The following is a 16,742-nucleotide window of genomic DNA, read 5'->3' on the forward strand; positions in this document are numbered from 1 at the left end:
TCGAAGCGTCCTTGAGCAAGACACTTAACCCTAATTTCTCCCGATGAGCAGGTTGGCACCTTGCATGGTTGCCTCCACCGTCGGTGTGTGAATGGGTTAAATGTGAGAAAAAAAATTGTAAAGCACTTTGGATAAAAAAGCGCTATATAAATGCGCCATTTACCATTTTATAGATACAGAGAGACACAGAAAGAGAGAAGGAGAGGGAAAAGAGAGAGAGAGAGAGAGAGACGAGAGAGAGAGAGAGAGAGAGAGAGAGAGAGAGAGAGAGAGGTAACAGGTAAGTGCCATTATTTTCCAACAGTGACTCTAAGGCTTAAATTACTGTAAAACGGTGGCCACTTTCTTCTTCTTCTTCTTCTCTCTGGCTCTAAATGACATATTGCATGTGTTTCACAATGGGTTATGAGAGTGTTACTGATTGGGGCGGGTGTGGTCTTCACCCCGAAGAGGCGCAGCAGACCAGGCGGTTGGGGGTGTCGACGGACCCCTGAATCATTCAGCAGCAGGATCGATGTGAACATCCTTGGCGTGTTCATTTCCATACAGAGCCGCAGAGTTCATTGATCACTCATTGCTGTATCAAGAGTCTCTCTCTCTCTCTCTCAGGAGCAGGAGGAGGAGGAGGAGGAGGAGGAGGAGGAGGAGGAGGAGGAGGAGGAGGAGGAGGAGGTGGACGTTGCGTGAAATAAATAAATCAGCGGTATCAATTGAAAAGGCGCTCGGAAAGAACAGAGCGATTACTCAGCACGCCTGACGTTCCAATCAATTCCACTACAGTGTTCTCCGTCTCCAATTGGACAAGATGCTCGATAATATGAGCGAGATAAAGCAGGATGTGAATCAGGGGGCTGTCGAGCCTCTCGTACGGATTTACAATTTATACTCATACAATTCACTAGTGGATGAGGACTCCTCAAAACTCTTTTGTATTTTTGAGTTAAATGGCCCCCTACTCTGTGTGCGTGTGTGTGCGTGTGTGTGTGTGTGTGTGTGTGTGTGTGTGTGTGTGTGTGTGTGTGTGTGTGTGTGTGTGTGTGTGTGTGTGTGTGTGTGTGTGTGTGTGTGTGTGTGTGTGTGTGTGTGTGTGTGTGTGTGTGTGTGTGTGTGTGTGTGGATTCAGAGCACTCAACACCCCCTCCTCCTGCTACATTTTGAATAATGTGACTGGTTAAAAGGGGTGTGATTAGACTCTACTGTATCAAATACAGAGGACTACTATCTGCTCCACTTTGCATTCCAACTGAAGCCCCCAACACACACACACACACACACATGCACGCACGCACGCACGCACGCACGCACACACACACACACACACACACACACACACACACACACACACACACACAGACACACACACAGTCCCCCTGTCAAATAAGCCACATCCCACCTGCTTAGCCCTGATCACCTGCTTGGTGGGTCCTTAATTCGTGTTTCGGAAAACAAGAGAACTTTCAGCTACTGTATTTCTTAGACAACAACAACAACAACATTCCATTCATTCAACCTCCATAGATGTCACATGATAATGTACTGTATAGATATAGTTTCCCAGACAGTGGATTAAGCCTATAGTCCTAGACTAAGAGGTTTCCCCCCCATTTTGACAGGGAATGTTTAGACGAGGCAGAATCTGTGTGTAACCAGCTCATAGTGTATAAGTGTATTATGTTTGGGTCATTTTTGGCTATGGTCATTTTTAAAGTAGCCTCTTTAAAAGAACAAAGTTACAAAGCCTCAATATTAGTAAATCACCCGTTTAACGGAACAGACACAATCGGTTTTGAGTGCTGCTTAACTCTCCCCCTCTCTCTCTCTCTATCTCTCTCTCCCTCTCTCTCTCTCTATCTCTCTCTCCCCCCCTCTATCTCTCTATCTCTCTCTCTCTCTCGCCTTCGGCGGCAGTTTGTTTTGCTTAATTAAATCATGAGAGCTCATCTCCAGCGTGACAGGCAGAGAGAAACAGAAGGTCCAGCCCCCCCCCCCCCCCCCCCTTCCCCTCCCCAGCGCCCTCACCCCCCCTCTCCCCCCAATCCCGCCGAGACGCTGCATCTCGGAAGCGCTGGCACTAATGATTTAATTAACACGACTAACAGGGCAGCGCTACACCAGTTCACAGGTGTTCCGGCAGGTACCCGTGGTAACCTTGAGACAACCGGCACCAGGCCTCTGCCAGGAGTCTTTGTTTGAGGCTGCTAACTGGGCTCCAACTGTCGGTTGTTTTGTACGTGTCGCGGGTTCAAACCCTGATCACACACTATTCACCGGATTGACTGAAAATAAATATGTCACAAATCTGAGTGCCAGGAACCACGGTTGCATGTAAACCTGATTATTATCGATAAGATAAGATATTTCTTTATTGATCCCCTTGGGAAAATGCGGGCGTCATAGCAGCATGGGGGAGTGGGAGATACATATAGGCAATACAATTTGATCTGAATATTCTTTTTTTAATTTTATATAAACAGTGTACACAATATAATTAACTCTGAATATAAGAATATGAGAACAATAAACAGTGTAAACAAAGGTGCAGATGAGCGTCTGCATGCCCTATCAGTTATATTATGTTACAATAGATATAGGCAATACAAATTGAATCGGAATATACCATGAGTAAGAGTAAAAGTAGACAGTATACATAATGTGCAGTATACACAAGGTAACCTGACTGGCATGTCATACAGGTTTTGGTGGTTAAGAGTCAGATCATTTGTTGCTTGAGAAGTGACATTAACCCTGTGTATGTTGTCTGATTCACCAACACTACAATCTTTCTATGTGGGATAACTGGTATTTTTACTCAGTTCAGATACCAGGCATATGAAATGATGTTGAGCAAAGGTCAGAATACAGATGATTACCCAAGCACTCCTCGAAAAGCTCTCCTCTGTCTTAAGGGCCTTTCTCACTCACTACTCAGGGCCGAATCAGCGCCGGGTCACGCCCAAAAGGGGTGTGTCTGTCTGAGTGGGAACGCTCACCCCCGTCCCCGCCCCCCGCTGATTCGTCCCCGGGGGCGGTGAACCTGGGACGCTTGAAATAGGTGGTTTCGAGTGAGCGCCAGTGGGAGCGGGGGGCGTGGTGTACAAACTTGTACCAAAACACGGGAGGCTTCTGTATCAACTTGCTGACACACACAGCGTCGTTACTGTCATGCTTCATGCTTGCTTGAATTTTGAGCAGATAAAAACACACAGCAACAACTGGACAATGTTCAAATGCATTTATTTCTATTAGACCAGTGGTGCCCAACCAGTCGGCCGTGGTCGACCAGTAGATCTGAACAGGCTAAGCTAACTAGCGTTAGCCGTTAGCTTAGCGTTTTTCCACAATGCTATACTATTATACTGGCATATTCCATTCACGTTAGCATGTAAGCTAACAAAATCAGCGCCTATGAGACTAAACTCCGCTTTTGGTGTTCAATTGTGTTGATGTTAGTTTTGTTTCATCAACAAATGAGAGGCAGAACACACAGTGAATGTATCCGTTTTGTTTATTGCATGTTCTTTGCTGAAAAATAAGTGCTACAGTGGCTATACTAGACTAGTACTAGTCTAAGCTAACTAGCGTTAGCCGTTAGCTTAGCGTTAACCCTGGGAAACGCTCAAAAGCGAACTCTACAACACCATCCATTCGTGAGAAAAAGAGGTGGGTTATATTGACAAGGCTTGACAACAGAGGTTCAAATATAACTTCATATTTATTGGTTATTTGTTTTATTTTATATCAGCATCCAGTGTCCACTGTGTCTTCCTGTTTAAATTTTCGAGCGTGACATCATCGCCTACGGTAAGCTTACAAGCTCAAAACGCAAACCGTAAACAAAACCCAGAGTGCACCAAGACTGAGTGTGTACACAAACTAGAGGGGGGGGGGGGGGGAGTTCGCATCAGATCTCGGAACGGACTAGAACGGAATGGAACGGAACCGAATGGGTGAGTGAGAAAGGCCCCTTACTGTCTTGCCGTTGTGACAACCCTCCCCCACATTGTTGCTTGCTTGCTCTGCTCTGTGTCCCTGTCTCACATGATTGATGGGTGGAGCTGGCAGAGCAGAGCTGGGGGAGGGTCATCAGGCTAATTGGGGCACACCTGGGTCGGTGTGTCCCAGTCTGATACAGATGGAGGGTTCCTGTAGTCTCTCTCTCTCTCTCTCCACCTGTTTTGTTCCTTTTGTTTGTTTAGACACCTGCTTTTGTTTGTACACTTACAACATTCATGCTGCACAATTATTTCTTAAATTGTGCCTGTGTCTCCCCTTTCTTGTTGCGGGCTTGAGCCAGCTCGTAACACTGTGGTACAAAAGCTTCAGGCTCTAAACAAAACCAGCTGTACCAAACAAAGTGTATTTGGTCCACCTCACCTCACCTCCTCTCCTCCTACCACACCTCCTCTCCTCCCACCCCACCTCCTCTCCTCCCACCCCACCTCCTCTCCTCCTACCCCACCTCCTCTCCTCCCCTCCCACCTTCTCCCCTCCTACCCCACCCCACTCGACCACTTCTCCTCCAATCCCACCTACTCTCCTCCCACCCCACCTCCTCCCCTCCCATCTCGAACAAAGACAGACGTTGATAGAGACACACACAGACGGACATGCACAGAGACACACACAGACTAACACGCACAGAGACACAGACAGACTGACATGCACAGAGACACACACAGACTACTACGCACAGAGACACACACAGACTGACATGCACAGAGACCAGTGGTGCAGTGCTGGGCAACCGCGGTCAAACGGCGTTTGGGCTTCGAAGTGCGCGCATCCTATTATTATGCAAAGTCTAGGTGATAAGTGCCTAGACTTTGCATAATAATAGGATACCGTTTGGCCTCCGCCCATATTACGACTGCACCCCTGACAGAGACACACACAGACTAACACGCACAGAGACACACACAGACTGACATGCACAGAGACACACACACAGACAAACATATGCAGAGACACACACAGACAGACATGCTCTTTTTCCTCCCCTTATCTGCATGCTATAACAGTCTGCACCATGTCCAGCACTATGCATCTCTTTACTCTACTCCTCTGACAGTCTCTTGCTGGTGTTTGCCCCTAGCGCTGGCTCCCCCCGCCTGCACTCCTGATCGATAGGCCCCCTGAGAAACTTTCCGATGTCCACACAGGTGGAGATCATTAAAGCCGGGTAGACGCCCCCGACTGTCCGAGCCTCCGCTCGCTGTGCTCTTTACCGCGCCCAGAGACACACACAGACAGACACACACAGTCAGACACACACAGACAGACACACACAGAGACACACACAGACAGATACGCACAGAGACACACACAGACAGACACCCACAGAGACACACACAGACAGACACACACAGAGACACACACAGACAGACACGCACAGAGACACACTCCAGACAGACACACACAGAGAGACATGCACAGACAGACACACACAGAGAGACACACACAGACAGACACACACAGAGAGACACGCAGAGACACACACAGAGAGACATGCACAGAGAGACAGGCATAGAGACACACACAGACAGACACGCATAGAGACACACACAGACAGACACGCATAGAGACACACACAGACAGACACGCACAGAGACACACACAGACAGACACAGACACACACACAGAGACACGCACAGAGACACATGCAGACAAACACATGCAGAGACACACAGACATACGCACGCAGAAACACACAGACAGACATACGCACAGAAACACACACAGGCAGACTCACACAAACACACACAGAAAGACATGCGCAGAGACACACAGACAGTCGCGCGCAGAGACACACACAGACAGATGCGCGCAGACACACACAGACAGACAGACGTGCGCAGACACACACACACAGACAGAGACACACACAGACAGACACGCACACTCACACAGAGACACACAGAGACAGACACGCACAGAGACACACATAGACAGACAAGCACAGACACACACAGACAGACATGCACAAGGACACAGACATACAGAGACACGCACAGAGACACATACAGAGACACGCACAGAGACAGATGTGCACAGAGACACACACAGAAACACACAGACAGACATGCAGACAAACACACGCAGAGACACACATAGACATACACACGCAGAAACACACAGACAGACATTACATTTACATTTACATTTAGTCATTTAGCTGACGCTTTTATCCAAAGCGACTTACAAGTTCTGTACGACAAGCCATCAGGAAGGGCACAACTCTATCAGCTGAGCAACAATGTTCATCAAAGTGTTGAGTGCTACAGTGTAGGTTAGTTTATTAGGACAAGTGCATGACAGTACGGTTAGTTAGGGTTAGATTTTTTTTTTTTTTTATTTTTTATTTTTTTAATTCAGATAATGGTTGAAGAAGTGCGTCTTTAGTCGACGGCGAAAGATTGGACGTGATTCGGCTGTCCTAACTGGGGTGGGTAGTTCATTCCACCATTGTGGGGCAAGGACTGAGAATAGGCGACTTCTCTTTGATGACCCTCCCGGAGCTTGGCTAGGAGTAGATCTGAGGCGGCCAGAAGATGCAGAGCGTAGGGGTCTTGAGGGTGTGTAGTTACACACACACACATACACACAGAGACACACACAGGCATACTCACACAAACACACACAGAAAGACATGCACAGAGACACACACAGACAGACACACACACAGACAGACAGACAGACACACAGACAGACAGACGCGTGTAGACACACACAGACCGACGCGCACAGACACACACACAGACAGACAGACAGACAGACAGACGCGTGTAGACACACACAGACCGACGCGCACAGACACACACACAGACAGACACACACACAGACAGACCGACGCGCACAGACACACACACAGACAGACAGACAGACAGACGCGTGTAGACACACACAGACCGACGCGCACAGACACACACACAGACAGACACACACACAGACAGACCGACGCGCACAGACACACACACAGACAGACACACACACAGACAGACAGACGCGTGTAGACACACACACAGACAGAGACACACAGACAGACACACACACAGACGGGTGTAGACACACACACAGACAGAGACACACAGACAGACACGCACACTCACACAGCCCTCAGCAGAGGCCTCTTCAATCCCCCCTGTGGCGCGCTGCCAGCGAGGGTGCCTTTGTGAGATTGAGATAGGGGAGCCCATAACCCAGACATGATGCCCCACTTAGTCCAGGGCTTCCGTACAGCGAGAGCCCTGGAGGACTATAAAAAGTGCCTCTCCACTCCCGCATCAATCTGCATTGTCTGTGTGTGGATGAGCTTATTTTCACATGCCATTAAGTCCAGCCGTCTCGCTCTGGCGCTGACAGAAGGCGAGCAGGTGTAATCATTCCCACGGCGTGGATGCGCTATCTGCACCGCGCACACAAGGTCAACGGCGGCCTGTATCTATCATGTACAGCGGAGATAATAATTAGAGTTATGTCGTATACTCCTGAAGTACGATAAAAAGGTACCCCTTAAAAAATATATCAATCAAATAGGGGTTCGAGATTATGGGCTTGGTTTATCAGGCAAGGTGCATTTATTTGTACTTAAAAGTAGAATGATAGATAATTGTTATTATTTATTACAACTGAAACACATTTTTAATTGTACATCAGACTGAGTCTTAAACTATGTGCAGGCATGTCAGAAAAAGGGGGGGAGCAGTACTAGTAGTGATTTCAATCATTATCACCTTTTCCACCATTCTGAGGCGAGGATTTGTATTTTGAATTCGGTTCACCATTATGACATCATGACACCTGACTCTCATGTAGTTCATATTATTATCTATAATGACCAAATCAAGCAGGTATCTTTATACAGAAGCTGTACTTGGGTGTAATGATGACCATCTGTTATCCTGGAACAAGAAAAACAAACAGTCTTTTCTCCACCGCCTCAGATCTTTCTTTGTTTTTGACTCCTGTGATTATGAGCGTTCCACAGTATTGTAATACTACATGGTACTGTGATTATGAGCGGTGGACAGTATTGTAATACTACACAGTACTGTGATTATGAGTGTTCCACAGTATTGTAATACTACACAGTACTGTGATTATGAGCGTTCCAGAGTATTGTAATACTACACAGTACTGTGATTATGAGCGTTCAACAGTATTGTAATACTACACGGTACTGTGATTATGAGTGTTCCACAGTATTGTAATACTACACAGTACTGTGATTATGAGTGTTCCACAGTATTGTAATACTACATGGTACTGTGATTATGAGCGGTCCACAGTATTGTAATACTACACGGTACTGTGATTATGAGCGGTCCACAGTATTGTAATACTACATGGTACTGTGATTATGAGCGTTCCAGAGTATTGTAATACTACATGGTATACTGTGATTATGAGCGGTCCACAGTATTGTAATACTACACGGTATACTGTGATTATGAGCGTTCCACAGTATTCTAATACTACACGGTACAAGGGTTTGTACTTTGAAGTCAAAACTGCTCCTCCAAATACAAATCTGCTCAAGGATTGTAGGCCAACCGCTTGAGAAACTCACAACATACCATAATAACACATGAAGGCCAACAAGACTGTCTCTGACCCCGACCGTGTCCAGAACACTGCATAGAAATTGTTACCGTCACACCGGAGACACAGGGTTCCATGATTCAATTCAATCAGGTTAGACTGAAGCACTCCTTTGTACAGTTTCACTGTAATTCTGTTGCTAGGGGAATCGTTTGGACCCAAGTGTATATCCTGTCAGTTATTACATTAGCAAACATTGCAACAGGAAATTAACTTGTGTCTGTGTAGAATGCGTATGTTGTCAAGATGAAACCGTCCGTACCAGTCAATCCTAAAGTTAAATATGGAGCTTGAATCCCAGATCGAATGTACGTTGAAGGGCCTTGAATAGTCTTCTGGGATTGTAATGTTATGTTACATTTAAAAATGTATTATAATAATATCTTAATAATTGTCTTTTCGGTGATGTTGCAAATGTAGCTTCCGTGATGCAAGAATAATTTCAGACTTCATCTGACAATAAAGCAGTATCTTCTCTTTATCTTAGGAACACAAGGAAATATTGTTGAGGTGCATATATGCATGCACGCACACGCACACACACACACACACACACACACACACACACACACACACACACACACACACACACACACACACACACACACACATATGCATAGACACACACACGCATGCACACGCAGACATACATACACTCACATGGTGTGTTTTATGAATCCAGGGAAGATGAAGTGTACCAGAATAAGTCTCAGAGGCGATATGGATCTAGTGTTATTCTAAAATGTGTGTTTAGGTGAAAACACACACACATGCACACACACAGACACACACACACACACAGACACACACACACACACGCACATTCATACATACTTATACTCATTCACACACACACACACACACACACACGCACATTCATACATACTTATACTCATTCACACACACACACACACACACACACACACACACACACACACACACACACACACACACACACACACACACACACACACACACACACACACACACACACACACACACACACACACACACACACACACACACACACACACACACACACACACACACACACACACACACACACACACACACACACACACACACACACACACACACACACACACACACACACACACACACACACACACACACACACACACACACACACACACACACACACACACACACACACGGTTAGCTGTGTAAGATCCCATAACAGAACAAACATTTCCCTGCAGGCAGACTCCCTCCCTGGCCAGAACAAGTATGCACTGCCCCCTCTAAACATTAGACCTATTATGTTAATAGGCTCCTATGTTTTTCCAAACGTTGCATTAGAATAACCAGGACCTCAGTGCTACTGTACCAATAGGGGAGAGTAAATTAATTACAACAGGGCCTCAACACACCTTTGTATAACCTGTGTACGGACAACCACACTCTGTGTAAGTGAGATTAGCCTACGTTTAAAGGTTATGAGCTACTGTGGCAGTTTTATTCTGCTGTGCTATATTTCATTATACCAGTACCACAGAAGAAGAAAAACAGTAGCATGTGTGTATAACGTGTGTCCTGATAACTTTATAGTCAGCGTGAGAATAGTATACATTTAAAACATCGTCGGACACTTTAGTTAGCTCACACCACAGAAGAAGAAGAACAACTATAATCTATAACTACCGACAACTATAATCCATCTAAGTGAGATTAGCGTGTGTTACCAGACATGTTTTACAGTGGCCGTGTTTTCGCCTTGTTTAGTTAATTATACCACAGAAGAAAACACTGTCTGCATAATGCATGACTCTAGCACTCTAGCGTTACTCTAGGGCAGCGGCCCCACTTTGTTTTCTCACCCGGAGACATTAAAACGCAATCCGTTATCTCCGTGAATTGATTTAAAACCATGGAACCATGGAATACCGCAAGCCGTCTCTCACGCTCGCTTACGCCACGACCCAAATTTAGAAGGCTGCTCGGTAGGAGACCTACGTGATACAGCTGCAAATCCCCCTGACACGAGGAGGGCTTAAAGTGTCTGCTCTTTCTGGGGCTATCTGGAGGTGAGGGCACCTCCCCACCCAGAGCCCAACCAGGGGAAGGATACATCAGGGAGGGAGCCATGGGAGGAGGGCTGCACGGAGGACACAGAGAGGAGTGGAGGAGGAGTCTGCCAAGGTCTAGGTTCACCGCCTCCGCAGTTTGAGTTGGCCCGCTGACATGTACATCGTTTAAAAGCAATCCCTGGGACCCTGCAGTACTGGCTATCCTGCTGGCCTCTTCTTCTCCCTCTGCCAAGCTGTCAAACGTTAATGTTTAAGTTATATGTTTGTTTGTTTTTTGGGGGGAAAAAACACACTGTTGCTGCAGAATGAGGAGAAGGGGGAGAGTGGTGAGTTTAGTCGGTGCTCTGCGACCTGTAAAGCACTTCATCACAGCAGACCATGAGAAACGACCCGCTGTAATCCCAGCTCCAAGCGTGGAACCAACACCTGCTGTTGACTCACACTGACGTCATGCTGAAGATCTGTTTTGTTTCCTCATCCTTTCTGTTCTCCCGTTCTCCTTTTGACGTTTTAACTTGACCTTTTCTGACCTTTTCGACTTTCTCCAGCTCACCTCCTCCGTGTGCATCTTCGACCTCTTCCTGACCTGACAGCTTCAGCTGCATTACTTCTGTATTAGTGAGAAAGGAAATGAGGGGCGATCAAAAACAATGCATTTGATCAGTTCGCCCAAAGCCAGGCCAGAAGAGAGGTGTTGTCTCATTGTCTACACTGATTGACAGAGGGGGGGGGGGCTCTCCAGGTGTACGACCACACCTGTTTGATTATAATTTTAATTTATAATTTTAATTAACAAGGATGTCACCATGGACACTGGCCATCAAAAGCTAAAGTGGTAGAATTTTAAGATCTGTGAGGTAAAATAAAAAAAATATATACAGTATACCTGAAAGGGTTAAAACAAACATTAGTTCCTGTAGTGATTGTACTGCGGTGTGTTGGTGACTGGCAGTGTGTGTGTGTGTGTGTGTGTGTGTGTGTGTGTGTGTGTGTGTGTGTGTGTGTGTGTGTGTGTGTGTGTGTGTGTGTGTGTGTGTGTGTGGGGGGGGTTGGTATACTTAGGCCCTGTCCACACGAACGCGGGGTGTTATGTAACCGAGCCTTAATGTGCGCGTTGCACTGTTCGTCCACACGCAACCGGGTCCAGGGTGGAGTTTTGGGCACATCCTGGTTGCATTGGTTGCGTGTGGACATAGTAACCAAGGTTATTTCCAGTGTTTACGGCAGAGCTGTCCCAAGTAGCTGCGGCTACCAACTAGGCTCATGTGTTGTCAAGTTATTGTTAAGGAACCCAGTCCAAACTACAACAGTCTGCATCCCCTTAACAATTGTTTGTATTGAGCCGTATTGTATTGTACCCATTCTGCAATCTGTTAAATAACGTTTTCATCCATTCATTCTACTAGTGTAGCAGGGTGGATTATCCCTGCTTCGTGGGAACGGTTGCTGGCAGTCAGGAGGTAGCTGGACACAGCAGAACTCTGTCTGGCTGCACCCTCGTCTTTGGGCCTGGGGCGTCGACTGGAGGCTGGTAGTGTGAGTGGATGGGGCCCGGGATTTACCAACCTGGTCTGGTACTCTGGTCTTCCTTCCCTGTCGCAGGGCGGTCAGCAGTACTCCCCAACACGCTCCCACTCCTCCCAGTCGCTCCTTAGACCCTCCCACACCTCGTGACTGAATTGTAATCAAATACTCTGAGTTCCCCCCGCAAGCAGTACCCTCCCTCAATGACCCTAGAAACCTTACAATGAAAAGGGGAGAGTTGGGTAGGAAGGGGTTAACCATATATATACGTTACCCACACCAAAAGAGTTAATGCAGGGCACAGGAATGGACACGCACACAGAACCCCATTCAAGTCTTTATGTTAATTGTACTGTTCAGTTACAATTATTTAATACTAGTGGCCGATTGGGCTGAAGTCCTACTATAGCCCCTGCTGTTCAACTCAATACCTCATAAACACGTATATTATGCACCCACCTCTGGGTTACTATCAGGGATAATATACTTCACTGTGTTTGACTCATCACACACGTCTGGGTCTTCACCCTGTATAATACCTCAACAGGCTTTAATTATACGGCCAGAATAATACCTCAAAAGGCTTTAATTATAATGCACCAGGTCTGTAACTTCCCCCCCAGGGAAGGGTTAATTGAATGGGAAAATATTAATACACACACATTGTATCACGCTCAAAGAAAAGGAAATAAAACCAAAAGTGTGGGCCCACAATTACCAAAACAAAAGCCCTATGCTAATGCCGGCATGTAATGTAATGTTTGGGGTCTGCAGTTAGCAACGTTAACTTCACCCGCAGGCCGCTCCACACTGTGTAAGGTGCAATAGATCCTGGGCGCCGAAGCCCTAATGTTTACTCTACCAAAATGGCGGCCGCGCCGCTCCACCACCGTCCTGGTGGCAAGATGGCGTCGAACACTCGCGTCGCAGGTGCTAGCAGGCGGAGCTATAGCAGAGAGGCAGTGCTGGCTGAGCTGGTGCTGGGCGACCTCTGCTGGACGGGACGGCTCCCGTGTTGGCTGCTCTCCAGCCGGCGCAGAGTGGTGGTAGAACCGCCGGTGAAGACGGCTGCTGACGGCCAGAGCAGAGTGTTCGCAGGTCCACACCCGTAGCTGCACGCAGTCTATACCGGCACTGTAACTAAGTATAACACGAGCAATACTACTGTGATCCTTAGCCGCACGCTACCTATACCGCTCACTGTAACTAGGTATAACTCGACTGTTAGTGCCTGGCTCTGCACTTATTGTTCATATCATACCACTGGTACTGCTAGGATATCGTATCCACTAGCCAGTACTTCCTATCACCCGTCACTGTTCCACGGGGCACTCCGGCATAAAGTCAGCAACGGGGCTATCCAGAGCCCCCCCGTTAGACGTGACTTCTCGTTGTCAAGTTCACTGCCGAAGAGAGCGACTTCCGCTGGCCTCCTCCCTTTATCATCTCTCAGCTCTCTCCGCCACTCTCTGCCTGCTACTGCCCCCTGCTGGTCCCGCCCGCCAGTCACAAGGGGAGGCGCACTGTAAAATATGAATCAATACTGTCATTTATAATCCGTATTCCAACGCTCTTTGGACGGGGACGTTTGTGTCATGTTCGTGTGAATCAATGACACTAGTTAGAATGTCTTTGTGTACAAAAAGGGATATAAACACAGTCAGCAGTTCTGAATAATATACCATATATTCCCTTAGACATACAGGTGCACCACTCGTCTCGTTCCCACACACCTTCGCACATGGTCTTGGAAACACCAAGCGAGTGGCTCACCTCTGTCATTCAGCTGGGCCCGGGTTTGCTCAACCCCCCACCAGTCTGACTCCGTGTCAGATTCCTCCGTCTCTGTTGGCGGGTCCTCGGCCACGGCTTCGCCCTCCGAGGCCTCGGAGGGGCCGCTCACAGTGCCCTCCTCGTCCCCGTCTCCGTCGTCTTCGCCGCCCTCGCCGTCCTCGCCTGAGGGGACCAACTCTACCTCTCCTCCCTCGGTCGGCGCTGCTTCAGCTGCTGCTGTAGCGGCGCTGCTGCTACACGCCCTAGGGTGCGGTTCACGAGGGTAAACGAAGGCACCCCCCACGTCTGCTTCGGATGAGCTCCGCGCTCTCATCGGGCTCCTTCGGGAAGCTCTCGTTCGCTCTTCCGGGTCGGAGGCCGGGAAGGGGCAGATCTTGCTCCGATCTCTCTGCACGGTCCTTTCGGGGCCCCCTCCTTCGGGACGAACCGTGAACACTGACGTCCTCTTGACGTTTCCATCGCCGCTCTCTGGGCCCGGCTGGTCGCCGGCCGGCGAGCGTCTGCAGCGGTAGTTGAAGTTGCGGCGGTAGCGGCGCAGACGAGGCCCCTGGTCCGGGCCGTCCTCGCCCCCTTGACCTCCTTCCGACCTGTTCTGTCTCTTGGGTACAGACTCCGGTTCTGACCGCATCGGGATGCGCAGCCGGGCGCCAGCGCTTTCGTCTGGCCGGCCGCAGTGGTATCGAATTCTACGGCACACCACCACACCTCCCCCTCCAGACCATGGTCTGGCGGTCGCCAGGTCGGGCGACCCGCCTGCTGCTGTGTGGGTGGCGTCCTGTACTGGTGGGAGAGGGGCCTCACCGCCCGGTACTTCCGCCAGGCGTGATTCTTCCATCGCGCGGGGGCACTCGCGGCCGATATGGCCGGGCTGTTGACAGTTGTAGCAGATCAGTCTCCCATCCTCACTCCGGCCGGGTAGTCTGCGCGGGGTAGAGGGCACGTCTCTCCTCCGTCGGCTTCCGGCGAAGCCTCTCTGGGGTGTGTCTCGCTCCTGTTGAAACGCCTGGAAGAGCTGTTCCATGCGCGCGCCCAACCGCTCTTGGCCGGCGAAGAGCTGTCGGATGGACTCCTGTAGCACGGCTATGTCCAGAGGTGGCTCGTGTCTTTTCACGACGACGCCGCGTATCATGCCCCTGTCGGCACCCCTTGTGGGGGGCAGGACCATCTCCTCTTCAGACCAGTCTATCGCCGCCTGCTGTACCTGAGGAAACGGCCGCGTACCGTCCTCCCTCATGTACTTCCGCATTTCTCTCCTCAGGGCCTCGTCTCTGAGGCCCACCACAAACCGCTCCTGCAGCAGGGCGGTGGCATCGCCGACCAGCGTAGGCGCCCGACGTCGTAGGCGACGGACCCTCTCCTGCAGGTCATAGGCGAACTGGCGTATGGTCTCGCCGGCGGCCTGTCTTCGATCGAAGAACTCCCCCAGCCGAATGCTGACCAGGACCTTGTCCCCATAGGTTTCTTTGAGTATCTTGAACAAGGCTTCCGTGTCGGGGGCGGTTTCCTCCGTCAGGAAGCGTACCGTCTGCTTCGCCTCGCCTTTGAGGTGTAGCTGTACGACCTCCGCTTGTTCCTCCGCGGGCACTCGACTGGCCAGGAGGTGGGTCCTCATCGCCTGGATCCAGTCCTCCACAGGCAGTTCCCCCATCTCTTGTTCACCTCCAAATTCGCTGCACTTCCGCTCTCGTTGGACGTACACCACCGGGAGGGGCGCTGGAGGGAGCTGTTGGATCCCGGCCGGTGCCAAGGCAAGCGGAGCTCGGCGTCCGGCCTGCTCCCGCTGTTCGTGCTGGGTCTGTTCCAGCACCAGCGCCTGTCGGTCCAGGAGGCCCGCGTGTATGTGGGTTCTGTTCGCCAACAGCTCCACCTGTGCGGTCAGTCCCTCCATGCGTTCGGCCTCCTCTTTCTTTACCTCGGCGGCGGCGTCCTCGCCGTCTCGTTGCACCTTTAGGGCCGCCTCAGTGTAGCGCTTCTCTAGGAGTGCCTTGTTGATCAACTCCTTGATCGCTTCGGCTTGCTGCGTCAGTAGTGTCGCCTGAGTCTCACACTGCTCCTGCAGTTGCTCAAACTTCGCCGCCATCTCTTGCGCGGCGGCGGTCTCCTTCTTTGACATCGTGGGTCTCTCTACGGGTCTCGGTCAAGGGAGTAAGTTAGGATGTTGATCCTGTTCGTGACGCCAAATGTAGCAGGGTGGATTATCCCTGCTTCGTGGGAACGGTTGCTGGCAGTCAGGAGGTAGCTGGACACAGCAGAACTCTGTCTGGCTGCACCCTCGTCTTTGGGCCTGGGGCGTCGACTGGAGGCTGGTAGTGTGAGTGGATGGGGCCCGGGATTTACCAACCTGGTCTGGTACTCTGGTCTTCCTTCCCTGTCGCAGGGCGGTCAGCAGTACTCCCCAACACGCTCCCACTCCTCCCAGTCGCTCCTTAGACCCTCCCACACCTCGTGACTGAATTGTAATCAAATACTCTGAGTTCCCCCCGCAAGCAGTACCCTCCCTCAATGACCCTAGAAACCTTACAATGAAAAGGGGAGAGTTGGGTAGGAAGGGGTTAACCATATATATACGTTACCCACACCAAAAGAGTTAATGCATGGCACAGGAATGGACACGCACACAGAACCCCATTCAAGTCTTTATGTTAATTGTACTGTTCAGTTACAATTATTTAATACTAGTGGCCAATTGGGCTGAAGTCCTACTATAGCCCCTGCTGTTCAACTCAATACCTCATAAACACGTATATTATGCACCCACCTCTGGGTTACTATCAGGGA

Source organism: Notolepis coatsorum (assembly GCF_963971535.1).
Source record: "Notolepis coatsorum genome assembly, chromosome: 3".
Classification (NCBI taxonomy): Eukaryota; Metazoa; Chordata; class Actinopteri; order Aulopiformes; family Paralepididae; genus Notolepis; species Notolepis coatsorum.